This window comes from Periophthalmus magnuspinnatus, chromosome 9, assembly GCF_009829125.3.
Source record: "Periophthalmus magnuspinnatus isolate fPerMag1 chromosome 9, fPerMag1.2.pri, whole genome shotgun sequence".
In the NCBI taxonomy this organism is placed as follows: domain Eukaryota; kingdom Metazoa; phylum Chordata; class Actinopteri; order Gobiiformes; family Gobiidae; genus Periophthalmus; species Periophthalmus magnuspinnatus.
Window position 1 is genome coordinate 34,570,883 of NC_047134.1, and position 13,741 is coordinate 34,584,623.

Genomic DNA, 13,741 nt, shown 5'->3' on the forward strand with positions numbered 1-13,741 from the left:
CCTTGTGATGTCATCGTTTGGATCATTTCAGCCCTAGAATTGCCGATCTTCTACTGAACTAAAGCTAAAAGGAGCAGGAGTTAACTTGAAAACTACCACTTCATGACATCACGAGGTTGAACGTCACATTTTGAGCTTTGGAGATGTAACAGACTGATAATAAAGTGTTACTCAAACATGTTTTTGAGGAGGAAACAGCGTTAGAACGTGGTTTAAACCTCACAGACTCCATTTAGCGTCATATAAGGCGTTTAAACGTATGGCCTCATTGCGTCCGTGTTCACGCTGTGCGCTTGACGAATGTAACTTTTAACCATCTAATCCTGTTTCCTGGTCAGATGAGTCACCGTCGCTCTGCCCGGCACAAAGTAACGCAACACGCCTCCCATGACCAATTTAACTTCAGGCGAACGGTTATGGAGTGTCAACAAGATAAATATATGTGGTAAAAGTATCTTACTGCGGCAGAGTCTGACAGGTGTGGGTCACGGTGACGGATAAACGAGGGGACGTCAGTGAATTTGAACTGTTTCTGTGAAGAATTTGGAGAATTATCCCTCACAGTTCCATACAGCAAATGAATATTAATATTAACAACAAAGCAAAACTGTCCAAACACACCAGAGCCAGCCCACGAGATGTGCTTATTATCTCATATTATAACATATTTTTAAAAATCTTGACATGAATTCTGTATTTTTCTGCCATAATTTACGATAAAAAAAGTGTGTGTTTTCTTTTTTTTTTAATAGACAACACAACAGTTGAAGTCCTGCCAAATGTAACTGAACTAAATACTGTACGAAACACACGCTCTATATTTATCCAACATGTCGCCAACATCCAGAACAGGACTGTGCGTCTAATCGAATTTTAAAGGTCCTATATTACACGTAATTGACTCTTGTAGCTTTAAGTCGTGTTATAATGTTGTTAGCGCATCAAAAACAGACATGGAGTTGTGTTTTGTTTGTTTTTATTTTTAGTCTGTAACATCTCCAAACCTCAAAACGCTCTGATCCACCTTGTGATGTCATCAAGTGGTAGTTTTCAAATTAACAGCTCATTTTATTGTACCGTTAGTGAAGGAGTGACTGAGTGAGTGTGACGTCACCCGCAGCATTCAGCTCCAAATGAAGCTCGCCGAGGCCGGAGCAGTTACAGCGGGGGATTCGGAGTCGAGTTACATATTTGGAATTCTGACCTCGAGTGTCATGGCAACCAAAGAGCCAATCAGGAGCGAGGCTGATGAAGGTAATGCTCCTTCCCGTCCAGCGGTTTAGCACAGAGCAACACTGTCAATCAAGCCTGTTGCTAACGCTAACAGGAGCGACCTCGGGGAAAGAAGGATCTGATTTGTCTGTTATTAATGTTCATATCTTGATTTACAGACACAAAAGTGAAATAAAAACCCCAGGATCATGTAGAGGGTTAATACGAACATTTAAGACCAAAATGAAGGGACACAGGAAGTGCGCACATGATCACTTCCTGTTTGGAACGTGGCGACTAGCAGGTTAGCTATGTCCATTTATATAAACAGTCTATGGCAGGTTTGTCAAACACATTTTCACCAAGGGCCACATGTAAAATAAATTTGACTACTTTTTTAACTCGTTCATTAACTGTCTCTGTATTTATTTCTTATTCGAGTTACAAATATTGCATTTCCATAGATAAAAAAAAAAAAAAGGCTGTATAACTAGCTCCTGATAAACTGATATTTTAAGACAGTCAAACCTTTAAATTTATCTTGTTGTCGGCCACATAAAATGACGTGGGGGGCCACATTTAGCCCGGGGGCCTTGAGTTTGACACGTGGTCTATAGTAAAAACAGAGTGTTTTCAAGCCTAAATGTGCAGGGTTTGTGTGTTAAACATGTGCGAATGAAACAAAACACAACTCCAGGTCTGTGTGTGACGAGGAAACATTAGAACAGATCAGAAAAAGCGTCATATTGTCCCTTTAAAGCGGCTGGTTTAAGTTTCAGTTTCATTAAAATAACAATGTGCCGTGGTAAAAGTCATTACACTGATGGAAAGAGCTCGCTGCTGCTAATTGAAAGTTTGGCAGACGAGATGTCGCTGTTATCACTGTCTGTCGTGTGAAGTGATGTCCTCGGTGCTCCGCCTCGCCGCTTCGTGCCGCTTCAGTGTGGGGACATTATGTTTGTGGTATTTGCAGACACTTTACGTTCAGAATCACTGCCAAGTCCATCAATCTGACTCAGGGCAGCTGCAGCAACAGAAGCAGATTACCACACGTTACATAAACATTATTTGTTTAGTGTCATTACTGAGCTCTCCAGGCTTAAGTTTTCTGAAGTGCAGATGCTGAACTCGTCTAAAAGTCTTGAAATGTGTTGATTCTTGCAAAACACTGAACCGTTTCTATGTCACTTTTGCAGAAATGTAAAACAAAAACTATAATTAAAGAGCTGATCTGTGTTATTATGTTGTTTCCTCGTCACAAACAGACCTGGAGTTGTGTTTTTGGTTTCATTCACACATGTTTAACACACAAACGCTGCAGATTTAAGCTTTAGTTCTTCTCTCAAACTGACAAAAACACTCTGTTCCACCTTGTGATGTCATCAAGTGGCGATACAGGAAGTGCTCCACTGTGTTTTTAAACTCCATACACCTTCATTTTTAGAGTCATTTGGATTATTTCAGCTCCTGGAATTGCAAATCTCTACTGAATTAAAGGTAAAAGGAGCTGGAAAATGTGAAAAGTACACCACTTCATGACATCACAAGGTGGAACAGAGCGTTTTGAGCTTTGGGGATGTGACTCAAACATGTGTGAATGAAACAAAACACAACTCCAGGTCTGTTTTTGATGCGCTAACAACATTAGAACATGGCTTAAACCTCACAAGACTCCATTTTGCGTAATACAGGACGTTTAAAATAAGAGAAAAGTTGTTTTGGAGTTGTTTTGAAATAAAAAATTTAAAAAAATCATGTAAAAATCATGCAAATCAAGAATATAAAACTAAAATATTAATAATAGCTGCAGAAATATCTTATAAAAATATTTCAAAAAGGCATGAAGACATATTTTAAAGGGACACAAAAACCCGAGATGCACAGAAAAACAAAGAAAGCATCATAATCAGACAGCACTTAAACACTTTGTCTCTATTTGTGTGGCTCTGGCTTCCTACCAGTCGTTGTTGTTGTTGTTGTGTTGATGTGTTGTTGTGGTCTTCTTTAATCTAAAAAGCAGGATCTCAGTTCTTCATGACGTTCTAAATGTTCCTTTGTTCCTTTTCTTCTCTGCTTTTCTTTCAGTCTCGTTGAATCCTCACAGAACTCCAGCCTTCAGCCTCGGCAGCGTCTTACATCTGTCCACTTTGCTCTTGCCCTTCGTGTTTTCATCCCTCTGCTCTGTGGAGCTCGAGCGCTTTGACTGTAAAAAACGAAATTTAGAAGGTCAAAGGTTTATTGGGGATGCTATCATAAAATGTGGAAACCAAATACAAACTGCCGCGAGGAACTCTTCCACTTGACACTTTTGCTGCGGCTGATTGAACGCAGGGTTTCTGTTTGCGATTTAAAACATAAAACATGACATAATCAGTCTTTTTTTAAATTCAGATCGTTGTTTTGTGAAGAAACAGATGGTGGACTGATTGGACGTCCCTTCGGTTCGTGATGTAATGAGAAAACGCTCACACTTTTGTAACTCTGATGGATGACGACGCCTTAAATGTCTTTTCCTCGTAGGTGCCAGGTCCCAGAGCCGATAAACAGTCACTTGTACTTCACCCTTCTGTACAGTGAAGGGCACAGCTGTGTACAGGAGACATGCCTCGAGTACACAGAACGCCTTGTCCAGTCCAACACCTGTGTGTGTGTCACCGTGCTCCGGAAAAACCACAGCGTCACGTAAGATGCCCATGAAAACAGTTATTTCTGATTATGCAACAGAGCTATTATTTCACCCCCAGATAATCCCACTCGTAAATTTAACTTTTAACACACGAATCTGCAAGAAACACTTAACACTTCACACTTTAACGCAGTTTTAGTGCGTCTGAAACGACTGAAACACAAACTAATTTAAAGATGTTACACAAAATTGACTCTTGTGAGGTTTAAACCATGTTCTAATGCTGTTATTTCATCAAAAACAGACCTGAAGTTGTGTTTTGTTTCAGTAAGCAACCCTTTATCTATCTCCAACGCTCAAAATGCTCTGTTCCACCTTGTGATGTCATCAAGTGGTAGTTTTCAAGTTAACTCCTCCTCTTTTTACCTTTAGTTTAGTAAAAAAAAAAGTGAATTCTGGGGCTGAAATGATCCATATGATGCTAGAAATGACGGTGTGTGGAGTTTAAAAACGGAGTAAAGCACTTCCTGGATCACCACACGATGACATCACAAGGTGGAACAGGGCGTTTTCTGTTTGAGAGAAGAGCTCAGCGTAAATCTGCAGGGTTTGTGTGTTAAACATGTCAGAAAACAGATCAGAAAACAGCGTAATGCGGCTTTACGTTCCTGTCAGTGTGGGTTAATGTTGAACGGCTGCCAAGACTCCATCAATCTGACTCAGGGCAGCTGCAGCAACAGAAGTAGATTACCACTCGCTTTATCGTTATTAGTTTAGTGTATCGTTACTTGTGACTCGAGGTGAGATTCAACTTTAAATCCTCAGCTCAAAGCAAAGTTATAATTATGCCACGATTTGATGCGTCTTCGCGTCACAAAACATCTTCCCCGAGAGTGACCAGACGTCCATTTTGACCCGGGACAGTCCCACTTTTGAGCCCCGTGTCCCTCGTCCCAGCAGATTTACCCAAAACCAGCGATTTGTCCCAGTTTTACACAAGAAATATCTCTATTTTCGCCCAATTTGATCCATAAATCGCCTATTTGTTCAGTCAAAACACAGAAAAACTCACTTGAAAATGACTCAAAAAAACACAAAAATATGTTTCAATTGTTCCGAGTGAAGTCTCTCAGATTAAAGTGACTCACAGCGAGACGTGAATAAGTCATGAACGGACCAAATGCATAATAATATTCTTAATTACACGCTCTTTTCACAGTTTTATAACCAAACACCCCACCCCCAAACTGTGTCCCAGTTTTTGAAAATCTGGTCAGTCTAATCTTACCTTCAAGGGTTTGTGTTGCCGTTTGTTTTATAATTTATCTTAAACAGTCGCAGTCGGATGAGATTTAATGTGTAAAACTGTTGTGAAAATGAGGTTTAATGTCGTTTTATATCTTACATAAACGTGACACAGTTAGTTCAGTGCAGTCGACTGTTTTTCACTCTGTAAATGAAACGTCATCGAGTCGTTTAGGTCGGATTTGAACATTTATAAATGGAGATCACGGGGTTTCAGAGTCTTTTTTAAGGGCGCTAATACAAGACACGTCAAATACAAATACTTTCTCTTAAAAACAAATACTTTCTCTCAAACGTAGTTAAGTAAACGTAAAACTATCCACTTTGAAATATACGTAAAGTACAGATACACAGACACATTTGTACTTAAACACAGAACTTTTCTACTTTTACTTTGTTACGTTCCACCGCTGCACAAAGACAATAATATAAAACACTTTTCAGAGTTAAATTTCAGACACAGAAGTGCATATTTTTGTTCTGTTTTTGTTGATTTGTTTAAATATATTGTGTGTAATGATGTAGTTGTAGTTGTAGTTGAAACCACATGAGTAACAATAAAAGTGATGCGCAGTTATTTTCTGGGGGTTTGTGTTGCCGTTTGTTTTATAATTTATCTTAAACAGTCGCAGTCGGATGAGATTTAATGTGTAAAACTGTCGTGAAAATGAGGTTTAATGTCGTTTTATATCTTACATAAACGTGACACAGTTAGTTCAGTGCAGTCGACTGTTTTTCACTCTGTAAATGAAACGTCATCGAGTCGTTTCGGTCGGATTTGAACATTTATAAATGGAGATCAGGGGGTTTCAGGGTCTTTTTTAAGGGCGCTAATACGAGACACGTCGGCGCTGTTTCTGATGGGACTTTTCTAAATCTCCTGGAGTGTTTCTGCGCCGCACAGAGTCGTCCGCCGCACACGGTGACCTCTGGATGTGACCTATAAAACGCATAGATAGAATGACTCATGTGTGTTTCCTTCACGTTCGCTCGGCCTCACATTCCCCCGACCGTCTGCCACCCGCCGAGGCTCCGACAGCTGTCCCCCCAGACTCGCCCCGTCAATCACACAGGTGCAACAATGAGGCCTTCACACGTCAACTCCTCGACGACACGTGGGGAGGAATGTGTGAGGCGGCCGGAGCTGACGCTGCTGCGGCTGGAGCTGACTAAATGTTTGGCGATGAAATATTTAAAAGGAAAACAGACTCTCGCTGTACGTCGGTGTGTAATTCTTTAACGCCGCGCTGTTTCCTGCTTTTGGAGGTTTATTGCTTCTTCTGAAATGTTCCTCAATATGGCATTTAAGTCATGTGACGCCTCCAGACTGATTTACAGGTCAGTTCTGCGGGAAGGACTCGAAGAATGTGTGTTTGTGAGGTGTGGTTCAGCAGTAAAAACAGTAACGTCAAACTGGAGGAACGTCACAGACAAAGCAAAAACATCCACATGAAGACTGACCTCCACCAGGAAAGTGACACTGTGGAGCTTTAAAGAGGCTCTGGTGTAGCTTTAATGAGTGGATATTTAGAGCGTGGTGAAGTAAAGTAAAGTAAAAGTGTGTTTGTGTGCAGATGTTGAGTCTTATAAAACTTTAAACGTGGTGGTTTTGATCAAGATTTGAGCTGAATTGTATTCAATAGAAACAACTGAACTGATCTTTTTTTTTGTTTTTTTTTAAAATTTGTTTCATTTTGTTTGTCCAAATTATAAATGTGCTGAAAATAAATCTCTTAGACTTTTCAACAGGTCTCAAACAATAATAAAAAATATATATATATACTTTTCAGCTCCGTTAAAAACATGTAGTGGAGTAGAAAGTACAGATACTTTCTGTCAAATACAAATACTTTGTCTCAAACGTAGTTAAGTAAAACTATCCACTTTGAAATATACGTAAAGTACAGATACACAGACACATTTGTACTTAAACACAGAACTTTTCTACTTTTACTTTGTTACGTTCCACCGCAGCACAAAGACAATAATATAAAACATTTTTCAGAGTTAAATTTCAGATACAGAAGTGCATATTTTTGTTCTGTTTTTGTTGATTTGTTTAAATATATTGTGTGTAATGATGTAGTTGCAGTTGTAGTTGTAGTTGAAACCACATGAGTAACAATAAAAGTGATGCGCAGTTATTTTCTGGGCTTTTTATCACGATAATAAATGATTGAATCAGTTTTTATAGTTTAAATTTAATGTTACAAACTTCTGCGACAGTGAAAACCTCGTGTTTTTTGTTGAACACGTCACACTTTACATTTAACCCTCTGGTGCACAGCGGTCACTGCAGTGGACAGCTACTAAAACAGAACTTTCTCTTTAATGCATTGGTTTATGTGGTGGAGCCTCTGGAGTGCTCTCTGCTGCCACGCTCCATTGAGATCAATTCAGTGGTCAGTCGGTGTAACTGCAAGTAAATTTCCTTGGTTTTTGATAGTTTTTCTTATTCAGGCCTAAACATTGCACCTAAACAGTGTTGAAATTCCCCCCAAAAATGTTGAAATGTTTTTCAAAGCATAAAAAGAAACATGTGTTTGTATATTTACAATAGAACACAAGTTAATTCATTTTTACAGGCAGTTCACCATGTTGTTTCATGTCCTGAGAAGAATAAAAAATCTTGACCAAGGCTTTCATAATTCATGTATCAGAGGGTTAAAGCACTGATTTTGAAGTCCACATCCTGCCCTGTAACAAACTGACATAGAAAGAGGTTTGAAACTGACCCGAGGGAGTTAAAAGCAAAATACCACTGCTTCCCTTTTTAAAGTCTGACCCGCTTGAAGTGAAATGAATCCGTCCTGAGTGGACCGAGCGACGCATGTTCAAAGACACAGAGATGCCTCATGTTTTTGGAGTTTTAAAAAAGTGCTACAGTCGACGCAAAAAACCCGAGTTCATGTAAATATGATCCTTTAAGACTCCACAGGAAGAAGAACTGTAAAATCCCCAGCTGTCCCCGGGCTTTACGCCGCGGACGTCAACAACACGTGAGGCTCTGAGGAGGAAAGACAAGCAGCATTTTCAAGTATTCATCAAAAGCAGTGTTTTAAATGCATTGTCAGGAATTCTGTCACGACCACTTCTTGAATAATGCAACGTCGGATTAATCATACAAATGTGCGATTAGTCCTGTTCTGCTCCGGCCCACCCACTCGTCTATTTAAATCAAGGGAAATAACTCTGCAACGACAGATACAAAACATACAGTGAGTGTGTTTGCAGCAGAGGATACTCCAAAAATGATAAAATAATACAACCGTTTGAATAATAAATGATTCTCACTCACAGGATCCTGCAGGTTTCCACTCCAGAGTTTATTATAATCCACACTGGTAACACTATAGGTCCACTGAACTTTTATATCTAATAAACCACATAAGTACTTATAATTACTTACTTAACTCACAAAGATAAGCCCAGAGCTGTTTCCTGGCAGCGTGTAAATGTAAAACTCCCTTCTTGCCTCTGGAGGACATAGATTTCTAACCTTACATCAGTGCAGTACATTAGAGTGATATAACAGCGTCATGGATGTGTTAATGTGGGACATGTCTGAGAGGTCCACAGTCTGAGTGAGAGCCTGGGACTGTGTATCTGACTCTCTGACCCGCTGATTAGGGGCTCCCCAGGGGTCTGTCCTTGTGCCCTTCCTCTTCACCTTTGCACTGCTGACCTCAGATGCAACAGACAGCAGAAAGTTCTCAGACGCTGTGTTATTATCGACCTTATCACGGACGTAAACATCGCAGGGTCAAATGGGACGATTTCGGGACTTGATGCTTTGATATTTATGTTTTTATTGCAGTAATACGTTGAAAAACATGTATTCTTGCTCCGTAAATTGGTCAAATAAGTTAAATTTCAGACAAAGTAGAGGCAAACAGTTGAGAGAACCACCGCCAGAAAAGCCACAAATGCACCTGTGTTTAACAAAATCAAGTTAAACCCAAAGACATTTTAGTAAAACACATAAACGATCCACGTACAGACAGTGCGATGTGATGAAGAGCGCTGTGGGAAAGCCTTTAAAACGACATGTGTTTGCAGAGTGGGCCGCTCAGACGCAGGTTCAACTCCTGAAACGCGCAGCTGAAGTAATCACGATCACGTCCTGACAGTTTTCACATCAGCCCACGCTCCTCTGCACGCTCTGTGTCTGCATGTGCTGTTCCTGAGGCGGCGCCACACGGAGGTGCAAAAAAAGGAGATAATAACGTGGTCAATGGCGACTGAACGAGCCTGGAATATGGAGCGATGTGTTAAAACGACAAAAACAGTTCATCTAAGTCTGTAAATGTATCTAAACTAGTCAAAAAGTAAAGATTCGGTTCTGATTCAGCAAAATAACACATTTATTTTGTCTGTTTGTGTGTTCTGCTCTTATGTCAGGGCTGAACTCTTCACATTCCCAGCATGCACTATGTATAAACCATAAGGAAGCTAAAATTACCACTCAATATAGTTCATATAAAAGATGTATGCTCCTTCTCTGTAACCTTAAATCAGCCGGTGTTAAATAGCTCTGCAAATCACCACGGCCTTTATAAATGTCAGAATGTCCCTGCTGCAAATGGCTCATGTGTGGTTTATGTCTGAGGTGATGGGACCCTGCACGAGGAGGAAGGACCAGACACAACTGACGTATTTGCAGTGAATTTTAAGATAACTATTGTAATTTGCACCGTTTTCTCTTTTATTTCTGTCCTTCTCACAAAAGCGAAGTTGACATAAATCACTTGAGTGGCACAGTTCAGACGTGTGTGTCGTTACAGACTTAAATAAACTAACTCAGACGTGTTTTGTGTCCGTCGTGGGGTCATCTCTTGTAGGACGTGGGGCCCTCCTGCTCTGCACAGATGGACTGGGCCACTGGAGCGATGGCCCGGGCTGTTCAGTGTGAAGAGGACCCACGGGTGTCAAACAGGAGGGAGGTGAAGGTCTGAGGTACAATATGTGATCACGTCTGAGTAAAACGTCGTCAGACAGTCCACGTAAAACAAGAACAGGACTAAAGCACCGGGGGGACTGGATTATGTACAGTTTATATGAGAGTTACCTGAACAGACAGTGAAGGACAGTTAGACAGAGACTCAACGCTGTGGCTTTTCATAAATATAAATGACCCCAACCCTCCCAGTGTTGGCAAAAGACAAAGTTTAAATCTGTGAACTGGGCAAATCGTTGTAGGAGTGAAGACGTTTGGCTGCTTCTCCAGTTCTGGTCAGATTACTCCTGGACATTGCCTTATATCTGTTTGAAGAGAGGAGCTAATGACACTGAAACTGTAAACAGCTTTTGTCTCCAGTTTCAGCTGAAACGACCCTATTCAACCCTTAACGACCTGCGACTGGCTCAGATCTGAAGCTCACTCTGTTCAAAGGAGTAGTTAGTGTGTTTGAGATGGAGATGAACATAAGACTGTGGTCCTGAGCTGCTCTCTCTCTGTGTTGGTTCATTCTCTTATGTGCTTAGTTTCTCACTGCCTCACAGCTTTTTCATGAACCAATTTTTGCCTTAAAGTGTTTGTGGGTTTGAAAAAGACAAGAATCTCAAACTGAAGTTTTTCAGACACACCCGCTGTGTGAGGGATAGTTATGCCTTTCCCTCTAGGTTCAGATTCCCTGTTGTCCTGTGTTTTTTATCTCTCTTAGATCTATTGAAGGCCCATTTTGGACGTCCATGAGCAGAGAGGGCTTTCTCCACGTGTCGCTCCTCCTTCACTTTTCCCTCTGTGTTTGTGGCTTGAGCTCTGTGCTGTAGAGCTCAGATAAAGACATATAAAACATGTTAATATGTCATTTTCTGTGATTATAACAATATTGATGTAAATATGTTTTGTGTTACAGTTAATACCCCATAGAAGTAAAACACCACCTCTTTAACTATAGGAACATTATTATCTTTATTTCTTTTATTTTTTCTTTTTGTTTCTGATAAAATGCCTCATGTTTCCACTGGACACGTCCAAATTCATCCAGAAAACAGTGCATTTAATTTAAAATAACAGTGTGGCCTGTGCACTTTTCTATAATCTAAGGCCCTCAGTGTTTCATTTTCTGAGGCTCGGTGCTAAACTGAGCTGCAGCGTGTTAATGTAACAAGCATGTCTAGAGGAGGCCCGAGGTCAGGACGTGAGGTCAGGACGTGAGGTCAGGACATAAAGAGAGACATGTTTCCCTCAGAGCAACAAACTGATGAAGCAGCGTTTTAACATGATGAGATGTAACTGGGCACAACTGAACCAGGGACCGGCCCCAACGGGACCAGCCCCAACGGGACCAGCACGAAGACGCCTCAGTCCAGTCACATAAGTGCAGTAAAGTAACATGACCCAGTATTACAGTATCACAGTACACTGCCCTGGTCACTGGGCCTTTGGCTCCCTCCAGTGGCCAAACTCCCAAATGACACATTGGACATAAGTGGACTCAGTGTTTTTTATGAGTCTGTTTTTTAGGTGAGTTATAGAAGAACATAAACAGTGAACTGATGAAATATATATATATATATATATATATATATATATATATATAATTTTTTTTTCATTCATTCATATATATGAATGAATGAAACAAAACACAACTCCAGGTCTGTTTTTGATACACTAATGACATTATAACACGACTTAAAGCTACAAGAGTCAGTTTTGTGTGATACAGGAGCTTTAAAACATTTGATCGGACAGAGCAGGTGTATGAGTTTAGTTTCATCTGTTCAGCCTCAGTAAACACAGAACAGTAGAGAGTGTAGTAACAGTTATATATCAAACCTTTATAAGGATGATGATCTGATCAGCCGCCTTCACATAGTGGAGCTGGTGAGTGACCAGGATCTGAAGCTTCTTCTTCAGGAGGCCACAGATGCACCTGGGACATGATCAGAGAAGTAACAGGTTAAGGACGTACAGCACAATTCATGCACAAGGTAATTCAAAGAGCTTTACAGAATAAGAGACATTAAAATCACAATACAACAAATCAAAACATAAATAATCATCATAAAAGGAACATTCAAAGAGAAGAGGCAGAATAAAACCCTGTCAGTCACAGCAGATAAACAGAACAGTTTGAGTCTGGATTGAAACTTTGTCAAAGTCGAGGCCTGAGTCACATCTTCAGGAAGAATGTTCCAGGTTTAAACTGCACAAAACTCAAACACCGATTCAACATGTTTAGTCCATGTTCAGTCCCGCTTTAGTCTTGGTTCAGTCTCGGTTTAGCCCTGGTTCAGTCCTGGTGTAGCAGGTATTGGGCCGGTACAACCATCGCTACTAGTTTAAAATATCATTTGTAGGGGAGAGTTGGTTACTGAAATAAACAAAGTGAGACGGACACATTAATTTCGTGCTGTCTTGGCTCACTGCTTCTGCACTAACTTTATTTTTACATAAGCACATTGTAATTTCAAATTACATTTCACATCTCATTTTACATTTACATCTGTAAATACATTGCTTAAATGGATCGTGTTAATTTCCTTAGTCTTAGTTTTCAATTCACAATTATGTCATAACAAAACTTAAATCAGCAGAATGTCATGACGTCACCTTTATATTTTAGTATCTTTTTTATATTAAACCCTTGACAACTGCACCTACAATAATATACAACGTGTAACTGTAATTAACATGAGCTTATAAACAATCAAAATGTGGCAGAGGACAATTTTACATCACAGCACGTGAAGCCAACGGAGAAGTAGCAGGTCTATGCTAAGCGCTAGCGCGGGGTTAGCATAAAGAGCTAATCACATCTAAATAAAATACATCAAATAGTAAACGTCTAGCTTAGACTAGCAAACCTTACAACAAAAGTTATATCATTAGGACTTCATATGAGTCAATTTTCGTGTTTGGTGAAACTGTACCAACCTGAAATAAACAAAGTGAGACACATTAATGTCGTGTTGTCTTGACTCGCTGCTTCTGCCGCTAACAGGAAGTAGAAGCCCGCGCTCTCACAAACCGCTGCGCTGCCACCAAGTGGTGACAATCAGAATTACAACTGTCCATTTCTCAACATAAAACCACCACTAGTACTCATTTACAAAATTACATTAAATAAAAACTATGTGACCACACATTGTGAGCATCACACTGGTTTAGTCCTGGTTTAGTCCTGGTTTAATCCTGGTTTAGTCCTGGTTTAGTCCTGGTTTAGTCCTGGTTTAGCCCTGGTTTAGTCCTGGTTTAGTCCTGGTTCAGTCCTGGTTTAGTCCTGGTTTAGTCCTGGTTTAGTCCTGGTTTAGTCCTGGTTTAGTCCTGGTTTAGCCCTGGTTTAGTCCTGGTTTAGCCCTGGTTTAGTCCTGGTTTAGTCCTGGTTCAGTCCTGGTTTAGTCCTGGTTTAGTCCTGGTTTAGCCCTGGTTTAGTCCTGGTTTAGTCCTGGTTCAGTCACGCTTTAGTCCTGGTTTAGTCCTGGTTTAGTCCTGGTTTAGTCTTTAGTCTACGGGCCTACCACGTCAAACTGGCAAGAGAGCTGGAAAATATTACCTAGAAATTAGCAGAGAATAAGAATCAGCTACGTTTTAACCTCAGATGTCGACAGAATCGGCTCATACCCAAGGTTTTACAGAAGAAACACCTGAAC